Source organism: Bufo gargarizans, chromosome 11, assembly GCF_014858855.1.
Source record: "Bufo gargarizans isolate SCDJY-AF-19 chromosome 11, ASM1485885v1, whole genome shotgun sequence".
Lineage (NCBI taxonomy): Eukaryota > Metazoa > Chordata > Amphibia > Anura > Bufonidae > Bufo > Bufo gargarizans.
In genome coordinates this window covers 9,099,355-9,111,116 of record NC_058090.1, presented here as the reverse complement: position 1 = coordinate 9,111,116, position 11,762 = coordinate 9,099,355, and positions in this window count along the sequence as shown.

The following is an 11,762-nucleotide window of genomic DNA, read 5'->3' as shown; positions in this document are numbered from 1 at the left end:
TCAAAGAGCGTCAGCCGGCAAAGCTCCCCGTAATAGCCGGCGGCGCTCCACCGCATCAAAAGAAATACTAAGCGCTGAGCGGCTCCCTGCGGCAGCGCTTGATGGAGATGACGTCGTGGGACATGCTGGCACATCTGTGCAGCATCCGTTTACTGTATCCGGCCAGTATCCTGGTAAGATCCGAATGAAGGTTCCTCAGTCCGGTTCTGGGCAGGAGGTCCATCCCAGTGGTGAGCATGAGAACATTAATGCCATGTTTAATAATGATAAGTTTCTTTCAGGTCTTAATTCCTTGTTTGCTGATTTCTTAAAAAGTAAGGTTAATACCGCAGCTGCTGGTGTGTGGTCACCCCCGCCGGCGCCGCGGTCAAAGAATTTGCCCATTTTAGAAAAAGGTTCAGGGGTTCCAGAACTCTGTATAAAAGAGGTTCTCCCCTGTGAAATATCTCCTCTGGGTTTCCATTTGTCTAATGGGATCAAAGAGAAGATATGGAGTTTTGAATTTGTTGATTTATTATCGTTGTTACCTTCTAGCAGGGAACAAAGTGTAGAGAAGGATGACAAAAGTGAGGATGTAAGAAAGCGCCTGCAGCCAAGATCCTTTAACAATTGGTTGCAGGCGTTTTGTATTTACGCTGCGGTGCTGGGAGAAAGGCATCCTGGGAAATGCTCGGGTCTTTTCCAGCACCTTGATATCATACTGGAAGCATACAAGAACTTTGGCGGTATTGCATGGTTCCAGTATGATGAGACATTCAGGCAGAAGCTGGCAATCCATCCGTCTTTAAATTTCGGTGTTAAAGACATAGGCCTATGGATAAATTTGATGCTGCCACAAAGGACGGTGCAACAAAGGCAGACTCCTGCAAATCAACCTCTCAGGAAGGGAGTTTGTTTTGCTTTTAACGAATCTGCTTGCAAGTGGCTTGCCAACTGTCGCTATAAGCATGAATGCTCCCTTTGCGGGGGCAATCATCCTTTAATACGATGTTTTAAAAAGAGTCAGCCTTCCTTTCTTGCCTCCAGGGAGCAATTATCAAAAAGCATGGACGCCAGTGAAATTAATAGAGCTGGTACCGTGGCTAAACAAGTACCCAGACAGGGAGAAAGCTAGTTTGCTGTTTAATGGTTTTTATCTGGTTTTGATATTCCGCAGTTTAAGGGTTCTGGTTGTAATTTTGTAGATAATTTGAAGTCTGTTAATGTTTTTCCTGAAGTAGTTAGAGATAAGATTAATAAAGAATTAGAGTACGGTAGGTTAGCGGGTCCATTTCAGCACCCACCTTTTAAGAATTTCAGGTTATCCCCTCTGGGTGTAGTCCCAAAGAAGAATCCAGGGGAATTTAGGTTGATACATCATCCTATCTTATCCCAAGGATTCTTCTTTGAATGATGAAATTACCAAGGAAGAGGCGGCTGTTTCGTATGCCTCTTTTGATGAGGCGGTAGATTTATTAAGGAGTTACGGTCATAGAGCATTGTTAGCGAAAGCTGATGTTAAAGCTGCGTTTAGATTGCTCCCTGTAAAACCGTCTGGTTTTAATTCGCTTGGTTTTAGCTTTGAAGGAAATTTCTTTTTTGATAAGTGCCTACCTATGGGATTTTCTAAGTCATGTGTCTATTTTGAAGCATTTTCTTCCTTTTTACATTGAATTTTGCACTATTTGGATGACTTTTTGTTTGTAGGTTCTGCTGAGTCAGAGTGCTGTGAGCAGTTATTGCAGGGGTTCTTAAGGATATGTTCTAAATTTGGTGTCCCAATAGCTCAAGAAAAAACCATACTTCCCGTGTTGTTGTTTAGAATTTTTAGGTATTGAATTGGACAGTGTTAGGATGGAATTTCGTTTACCTGAAAAGAAGTTACTTGATCTTAGATTGTTTATTTTAAGGTTATTGGCTAAGGATAAATGTACGTTGAGGGAACTTCAGTCTCTTGTGGGTTCCTTAAACTTCGCTTGCCGGATCATTCCTATGGGGAGAGTTTTTTCAAAACGGTGGTATTTTGGGATTCGGATGCGTTACAATTGTTTACAGATGCAGCGGGTAGTGTAGGTTTTGGGGTTTCTTGGAATAATAAATGGAGCACGGGGGTGTGGCCTGAGTATTGGATTGTAAATAAGTTGGTAGCTAATTTAGTTTTATTAGAGTTATTCCCGGTAGTTGTAGCGATTGTTATTTGGGGTTCATTCTTTAGTAATAGGCGAATTCTTTTGTTCACAGATAATCAAGGGGTTGTTTTTGCAGTAAATACGTTGTCATCAAAGTATGAGAGAACGGTGCGTTTATTGAGACATTTAGTATTATGTTGTGTGAAGTTTAATATTTGGTTGAAAGCTAGATACATTCCAGGTAAAAAGAATGACATTGCAGATGCATTATCTCGATTTCAGTGGAAAAGATTCCGGGAGCTCGCGCCAGAAGCAGACTTGGAGGGAGTTTCGTGCCCGGAGCATCTGTGGGATCTAGTTATGATCTAATAATCAAAAGTCTCTAAAAGTCTCTGGCACCTAGAACATGGGATGCTTATTCATCCGCATGGAATAGGTGGCTCTCTTTTAATAAAAGTGAAGGTGGGACTGAAATAATCAACGCTGAGGATGGAGGTTTAGCCTTCATCTCGTCTATGTTAGAAAATGATTGCTCCTTTTCGCACATTTCAAAGACAGTTGCGGGGGTTTCATTTTCCAGAAGTTGTACGGTCAGCCATGTTTAACAAATTCTTTTATTATTAAACAGGTCTTGAGAGGTGTGAAGAGGAGCAATCTAAAGAAGGATAAGCGGTGTCCAGTATCGCTAAGCCTTTTATTGAAATTAGTTGATGTGCTGTTTAGTGTTACCAAAAATTTGTTTGAAGCGTCTTTATTTAAAACTGCGTTTATTTTAGCCTTCTTTGGAGCCTTTAGGATAGGCGAGTTAGTGGTTGACTCGAAAAAAGCGGATCCGAGTCTGCTCCATTCTGATGTATATTTGAATAGGGAGAATGTTAAAATTAGAATTAATAAGTCAAAAACCGATCAGTTGGGTCGGGGGCATTTAATTACTTTAAACAAATGGTTCAATTCCCCGCTTTGTCCAGTGGGTGCAGTGTCTTCATGGTTAGAAGTCCGGCCGAAAATTAATGGGGCTTTCTTAATCCATGAAGATCACAGTCCATTGACTAAATTTCAATTTATTTCCATCTTTAAGAAATGCTTGAAGGCTCTGAAGTTGGATCATTTGCAGTTGTCATCACATTCATTCCGTATTGGTGCTGCCACTGAGGCTGCAAATCTTGGTCTCGAAGATGCAATTATAAAAATAATTGGTAGATGGGCTTCGAATAGTTTTAGATTATATGTTAGACCGCAGCTTCTATCATTTTAAATAATGTTTTGTTTTACAGGTTCCCGTATGGTTATTTGGTTAGTGGGACATTCTTTTATTTATTGGGCTCGGAAGAGAGCTTTGAAGAGGCAGTACACTGAAAATCTATCGTTTAATGTAAAACAGTGTTTAGTTCTATGGTTTGGTGTACGGGGTCTGCAATGGAATGATTTGATTAATGTACTGCAGAAGTTATGTTCAATGTGGCCCTTACCCGACGTCATTGTTTTCCATTTAGGCGGCAATGACGTTGGGAAAATCAAGACGTTAGATCTAATATCAAGAATGAAGCAGGATTTAGCCTTGATAAAAGGTATATTTCCTGAGGCATTCTTGGTTTTCTCAGAAATTATTCAAAGGATGGTTTGGGCAGGTGCAGAGCACCGAAAACTAGAAAAGATAAGGAAGAGGGTTAATAGAGCTATATCTAAGTTCATGCCATCAATTGGGGGGCAGAGTTACCGTCACATTGATTTGGAAGGTTTTGTCCCAGGTCTGTTCAGATCGGATAATGTACATCTATCAGATATCGGTCTGGACATTTTTAATCTGGGGCTGCAAAATATTATTGAGGTTGGTCTGTGTTGCTTGTTTGGGGGGGGGGGGGGGCATGCCTGTTAGGCATTGGCTTGTGGGGTGATCGGTCACCCAGCTCGTGCTGGGTGGACTTAATGGTCCATAAAGAGTTAATGAGTTTTTAAGTATTTATTCAATTATTTATATTTTATGGTTGGTTTATTTATTGGTATTTATTGATTCAATATTTGGTTAATTTGGTATGAAAAATTGGTAAACCCCAAATAAAGCAACACGGCCTATTTATCCCAAAACTGATTTGTCTCGTGTTTAATTATTTATTTGGTAAAGTCAAGTTTACAGTAAAATGTGCCCTCTGCCACCCATGAAGGGGCCCCCCCAGAGCGTATAGCTTGGGGGGCACATGGTGGCAGGGGCACTAGAGTCATTTTATTAAAAGTTAAGGTTTTGGGTTAAAAGATGGTGTTTGGTGGATTTTCTCTGTCTCCCCCCCCCCCCCTGTTTCTTTTTATTTCAATTTCTAGGTCTCTCCTGACAGGAATCCGGCTTGGGCTGGTTCCCTTAGTGATCTGCCTGGATACGGGATGCTGGGAACAGCTGTCAGGATTGGCCAGCTGTTTCTGAGGCGGGAAATGCTGAACAGCTGATTGGCAGCTGTCAGTTTTGAGCGGGAACCAGTGTGGATAAAATGACAGCGCACAGGTGCCCAGCTGTCAGTTCAAGTGGAGCAACCTGAAAGAAGCAGCGCCCCGCCCTCCCTCCCCTTTTACTGTCGTGTTGCATATTTTAGGGGTGATCGGTCACCCAGCTCGTGCTGGGTGGACTTAATGGTCCATAAAGAGTTAATGAGTTTTTAAGTATTTATTCAATTATTTATATTTTATGGTTGGTTTATTTATTGGTATTTATTGATTCAATATTTGGTTAATTTGGTATGAAAAATTGGTAAACCCCAAATAAAGCAACACGGCCTATTTATCCCAAAACTGATTTGTCTCGTGTTTAATTATTTATTTGGTAAAGTCAAGTTTACAGTAAAATGTGCCCTCTGCCACCCAAGGCTTGTATTAGCTAATGCAGGTAATTTTTTGGGAAATATCTCAGGAACGGTACGTCCTATAGAGCTGTGACCTCCACAAGATTTCTTTCCAGGTAGCAAGGGATGTGTATACCAAGTTTCGCTGAAATCGATGTACACGCAAACATACATACATACATATATACATACATACATACATACATATATACATACATACATACATACATATATACATACATACATACATATATACATACATACATACATATATACATACATACATACATATATACATACATACATACATATATACATACATACATACATACATATATACATACATACATACGTTCTTCTTTATATATATAGATTACAATGCATCAGGGTTATTATTTAATTTTTGACAAGACTTTTTCACTTGTCATGAGATCCTGTAGCTCCTCTGCTGATCCTAATGAAGAAAGCAGCCATCAGTTCACAGCCGCTCCATAAAGTCCATAGAGATTTCTATTATAGAAATTGGGGTAAGAAATGAAAGACAAAGGACAGCAAGAAGAATAGGTGATCACAGGAAGATGCCAAAAAATTCAGGGGTAACGCGGTAAATGACTGCTGGACACTGGAGTGCTGCTCATCAAACTACTAGACATGTTTCCTGAAGACGAGTGGGTAGGTCCCATCAAATTCCTCCATTTATAAGCCTTTGAAAAGTATATGACACATAACTCTTTGTTAGGGGGGGTCATTCAACAGTCAGCTGTTGGGCAAGAGGGCTATCCGGCATCATCTTTTTATGCTGAAACATTTGGGCCACGGAAGCCTGCCTTTTGCCAGATGAACGTGACAACGGCAGGGTGGAAGGTGGAGGACAAATGGGTGGAGAGAGAAGGAGAAGAGGCAGGACATGGAGCACCGGGAGTGTGGCTTTGTGTGTTCTGATGGTATTGCTCCCACTGGGCTCGGTGATGGGAGGCCAGGTGCCTTATTAAGTTGGTCATCCCTAGGTGAGTGTTGGGCTTACCGCTACTTATGCGTTGACAGCACAGGCTGCAGATGGCAAATCTATTGTCAGCAGTGGACACGTTAAAAAAAGCCCACACTCCAGAGCCATGTGCCGGCGTCCTGGGAGCGCCAGATGTGACCGTGCATGGTGGATGGCTCGATCCAGAAACATTAGCAATCTGCTTTTTGCCTCCTGTGCACTGTAAATTCTGCCTGCTTCTCCTCCTTCTCCTCCCTCTCTGCTGCTCTGTCTCTCCCTCTGAACTCCCCTCCTCTTCCTCTCTTGTGGGCACCAACATGACGTCCATCGACACGTCATCATCTTCACCTTCACCACCACTGACATTAGAGATCTCGGAGTAGGCAGCAAGAACAGGGACCACCCTCCTTGGGCTGATCTAGGTACTTTCGTCAGACCGCTGGTTGGCGACCATTAATACCTTCTCCTTCTGATCCGATGCCAAGAATGGCTGTGCATCGGTAAGGTCTTGGAATGGATGGGAAAATAATTCCTCTGACTCGAGCAACGGGGATATGGTGGTGGTGTCTTTGGGGGTGCACACAGCAGAGAGTGAAGAGGGTGCAGATAGAGAGGATGAGGAGGGTGTAGAAGCGGAAGGCTGAGTGAGCCACTCAACTAAGTCAGGTGCGTCATTTGACGTAATCGCACGCACCTTCTGCAACTTTCCACTTAGGCTCCAGTCTGGTGCACCTGCCCGACCCCTACTACCCCTGTGGAATGGCCTGCCTCTTCCTCTGCCTATCATTTTAAAAATGACCATGTGACAAAAGTCCCCGTAGCAGTATTTGTGAAAGAAGGTACAGTATATCACACCCCTGCCTCAATCAGTTGTTTTGGGGGGCAACTGGTATATCACACCAGTAGAAATTATTTGTTCCAATCGCGTTTTTCACTCTATGTAGCTGCGGTAACGCAGCAGAACCGCAAACAAATGCTGCACTATCCAAATGCACTATATAGCAAGTATATTATTGAAATATTACACCACTGCTATCAGTTTTTTGGGGGACAACTGGTATACCACACCAGTTAAAATTATTTGTTCCAATAGCGTTTGTCACTCTGTGTAGCTGCGGTAACTCAGCAGAACCGCAAACAAATGCTGCACTACCCAAATGCACTATATAGAAAGTATATAATTGGTATATCACACCCCTACCTCAATCAATTTTTTGGGTAGGCAACTGGTATATCACAGCAGTTGAAATTATTTGTTCCAAAAACTTTTTCCCCTCTGTATAGCTGCAATATCGCTGCAGAACCGCACACAACTGCTGCACAATACAAATGTACAATAATATACTTTCTATGTTAGAAAGTATATTATAAGTATATCGAACCCTTCAGTATGTCACACCTATCGATAGCAAACCTATTCCAGTCCTTAAAAGGACTTTTGTGGCCCTATTAGCTAGCGTTTGGTGTCCCTAACAGCCTGTCCCTGCTCCACACAGCAACCTCTCCCTACACTGGCAAAAAACTGAATGTAAAATGGCGGCCAGATCGGGTTTATTTATAAGGTAGGGGGTACGTCCATGTGCTGAAACGTCTCAATTGGCTGTCCTGTACCACCTGATGGATGTGTCATGGGTCAAAGTTCTTCGCAATGTAAAAGAATATGGCGCCGGCGGACATCGCAATATGTTTGCATGTTCAGCGAACCGCGAACAAGCAAAGAAACGACTGCCAGGCGAACCGCAAGGCCATCTCTATTCTTCAAGTATATCAGATACACAATCTATGTTATTGCATTCATCTGTATTTTTATCCTTTAAGTGTATATATATATTTTTTAATTACTATTTTATTATTTTTTTGTATTTTTGGGTTTCATTTTTTATACTATATGTAACAGTAATTCCATGCACAGAGCAATTCGGTGCTAAGCTCAGCACTGGGAGTAATGTGCCAAGGGCAGCGCCATGCTGAGCACCACTACATCTCCAGCCCTGGGAGTAATGTACCCACAATAATGCCATGCACAGAGCAGCGCCATGTTGAGCACCACTACATCTCCAGCCCTGGGAGTAATGTACCCCCACAATAATGCCATGCACAGAGCAGCGCATGCTGAGCACCACTACATCTCCAGCCCTGGGAGTAATGTACCCACAATAATGCCATGCACAGAGCAGCGCCATGCTGAGCACCACTACATCTCCAGCCCTGGGAGTATTGTACCCACAATAATGCCATGCACAGAGCAGCGCCATGCTGAGCACCACTACATCTCCAGCCCTGGGAGTAATGTACCCACAATAATGCCATGCACAGAGCAGCGCCATGCTGAGCACCACTACATCTCCAGCCCTGGGAGTAATGTACCCACAATAATGCCATGCACAGAGCAGCGCCATGCTGAGCACCACTACATCTCCAGCCCTGGGAGTAATGTACCCACAATAATGCCATGCACAGAGCAGCGCCATGCTGAGCACCACTACATCTCCAGCCCTGGCAAGTAACGAATGCCACGGCACTTCCTCAAAAAGACAATTTGTTCAGGAAGTCAGTCGTGTCCTGTATAAATGATTTTGCATCAGTCGCATAAGTCTGCAGAACCTTATCGAGAAAAATCTAAATATTACTCAACAAGGAACCTTTTCCAGGCACAATGGGCCTGCTCGGTGGATTATTTAAAGCCTTGTGTATTTTAGGTAGTAGAATAGTAAGTAAATCCCTGTACTCCTTCAGACAGAACACCACCGACCCATCTTTTAATATCCCATCTGGGATCACCATTTAATCGTCAGTAAACAGAAGTATCCTGCAATTGTCGATGTGCCTCTGCAATGTACTTTGATGTATCCATGACCACAACCGCACCACCCTCGTCAGCAGGTTTGATGGTAAGGCTGTAGTCATGGATCAGTGCATCCAGAGCCCGCCACTCAGAGCCCTCTCTGTGGGCACCCGTGCCTTGGAAAAAGTCTATGGCGTACCAATATGCTTTAGACTTTTCCTGCCATTCGTCAGCACAGGACACACTATGAAGAGCACAGGCAGTGCATTGTATGTAGGCTATTAAGCTATTATAGCTAAATGATAAAGTACATGGAAGATATACTATATTGGTATTCAGGTTAAATTGCCGTGTTGGCACTTTGCGATAAATAAGTGGGTATTTGGTTGCAGTTTGGGCACTCGGTCTCTAAAAGGTTCACCATCACTGCCATAGGGTATCATTGGTTCTTGCCTGTTGAGCGTTTTATAGCGCGTAGGAATGCGCTGTAAAACGCTCAGGTGTGAACCCAGCCTAAGGGTACTTTGACACTTGCGTTTTTCTTTTCCGGCATAGAGTTCCGTCACAGGGGCTCTATACCAGAGAATAACTGATCAGTTTTATCCCCATGCATTCTGAATGGAGAGTAATCCGTTCAGGATGTCATCAGTTCAGTCATTTTGACTGATCAGGCAAAAGAGAAAACCGCAGCATGCTATGGTTTTATCTCCGGCGAAAAAAACTGAAGACTTGTCTGAATGCCGGATGCAGCATTTTTCCCCATAGGAATGTATTAGTGCCGGAACCGGCATTCAAAATACCAGAAAAGATACAAGACGGGTCCGTCTGTCCGCATGACAAGCGGAGAGACGGATCCGTTCTTGCAATGCATTAGTGAGACGGATCCGCATAAACATTAGGGCAAAAGCTCAAGCCCTTAGCAAGTACTTGCAATTGAGACATAGAAAAAACATGTGAAGAGATGCTGCCAAGGCCAATAAGATAATGGGTTGCATCAAAAGGGGCATAGATGCCCGTGATGAGAACATAGTCCGACCACTTTACAAATCTCTAGTCAGACCACACATGGAGTACTGTGTACAGTTCTGGGCTCCTGTGAAAAAGGCAGACATAGCAGAGCTGGAGAGGGTTCAGAGGAGAGCAACTAAAGTAATAACTGGAATGGGGCAACTACAGTACCCTGAAAGATTATCAAAATTAGGGTTATTCACTTTAGAAAAAAGACGACTGAGGGGAGATCTAATAACCATGTATAAATATATCAGGGGTCAGTACAGAGATCACTCCCATCATCTATTTATTCCCAGGACTGTGACGAGGGGACATCCTCTGCGTCTGGAGGAAAGAAGGTTTGTACACAAACATAGAAGAGGATTCTTTACGGTAAGAGCAGTGAGACTATGGAGCTCTCTGCCTGAGGAGGTGGTGATGGTGAGTACAATAAAGGAATTCAAGAGGGGCCTGGATGTATTTCTGGAGCGTAATAATATTACAGGCTATAGCTACTATAGAGGGGTCGCTGATCCAGGGAGTTATTCTGATGTTTGATTGGAGTCGAGAAGGAATTTTGTTGGGAAAATTGGCTTCTACCTCACAATTGTTTTTTTTTTGCCTTCCTCTGGATCAACTTGCAGGATGACAGGCCGAACTGGATGGACAGATGTCTTTTTTCGGCCTTATATACTATGTTACTATGTTACTAGGTCCGTCTCTATTTATTCTTCTTTTTCTGTGACCGCTTGCCTCTTGTTTTTTTGGTATTGTCTGTGTCTTCTCCCACCTCGCCTGGTTGGCTTTTTTTTCTACCTGATTGGAGGGATCCACTAAAAAAATGTCATAATTCGGGTGTTTGTTTACTCCCTGTGCAGATTTCTTCAAAACATTCTTTTTATCACTTTTGGTATTCTGTAAACGTAACTGTTGATTATTAGTCCAGTTATACACCGTACTATTGCTGTAATTGTTGGTATCTCGTTGCCATTTAGTACGTTTAGTGTCCTGAATATCCTATTTTAGTTTCTCAAAAAACAGGTTTTTTTAAATATAAAATCTTGATATTCCTCAGTCGATGATAGAGATTAAAGTTGTCTCAAGCATGTTGCGTTTTTCCATTGTAGCAAACAAATCCTTCTGTAAGAACTCCATATTTAATAACATGAGCTCTAATGAGAACTTGTTGGCAATCAGTTCATATTTAAGACGGAAATCACCGTCATTCATATACATAGTAGGTTGTGAGTGGGTCCGCACTCCTCTTGGTATGTGTCGAGCCTTCAAATATTCACCAAGCGTGGAAAATGCAGTTCCAAGTCAATAATACGTTTGGTGACACATTCTAGATTTTTCTTAGTATCCAAAATAGTGGGTGTAGACAAAAAAAACAGCATCCCCCTTGCATGCACTTAAAATTGCCTGATCACGTGAATAGGAAACACAGCTTGGTATAAATGTGTCCACAGTGAGACAAAAATTTCCTTCAATGTCCATAGTAAAAAAGAAGCATGCCAGCTCCAAAGGATCCACTAGATAAACGAAAAACCGGGCAGCACAGCAGTAATCAGGCAAAGGACGGAGTGCCACCAGCCGTGGAGGCGATCTACCAACCCAAAAATACCAAAGTAACGAATGCCACGGCACTTCCTAAAAAAAATGTGCGTTTATTCACCAAAAGTTTCGGTCCACACAATGGAACGTTTCTGAAGCAGTGACAAGTGTGAATTGTTCAAAAAGCAAATAGAAATACAACCACATGTGAAAGATCAATAAAAATCATTTACACAGGACATGACCGACTTCCTTAACAAATTGTCTCTGTTAGGCTACTTTTACACTTGCGTTCAGAACGGATCCGCTCATATAATGCAGACGGTGGATACGTTCAGAACGGATCCGTCTGCATTATATTGTAAAACAAAATTCTAAGTGTCAAAGTAGCCTCAGACGGATCCGTCCAGACTTTACATTGAAAGTCAATGGGGGGCGGATCAGTTTGAAAATTGAGCCATAGTGTGTCATATTCAAACGGATCCGTCCCTATTGACTTACATTGTAAGTCT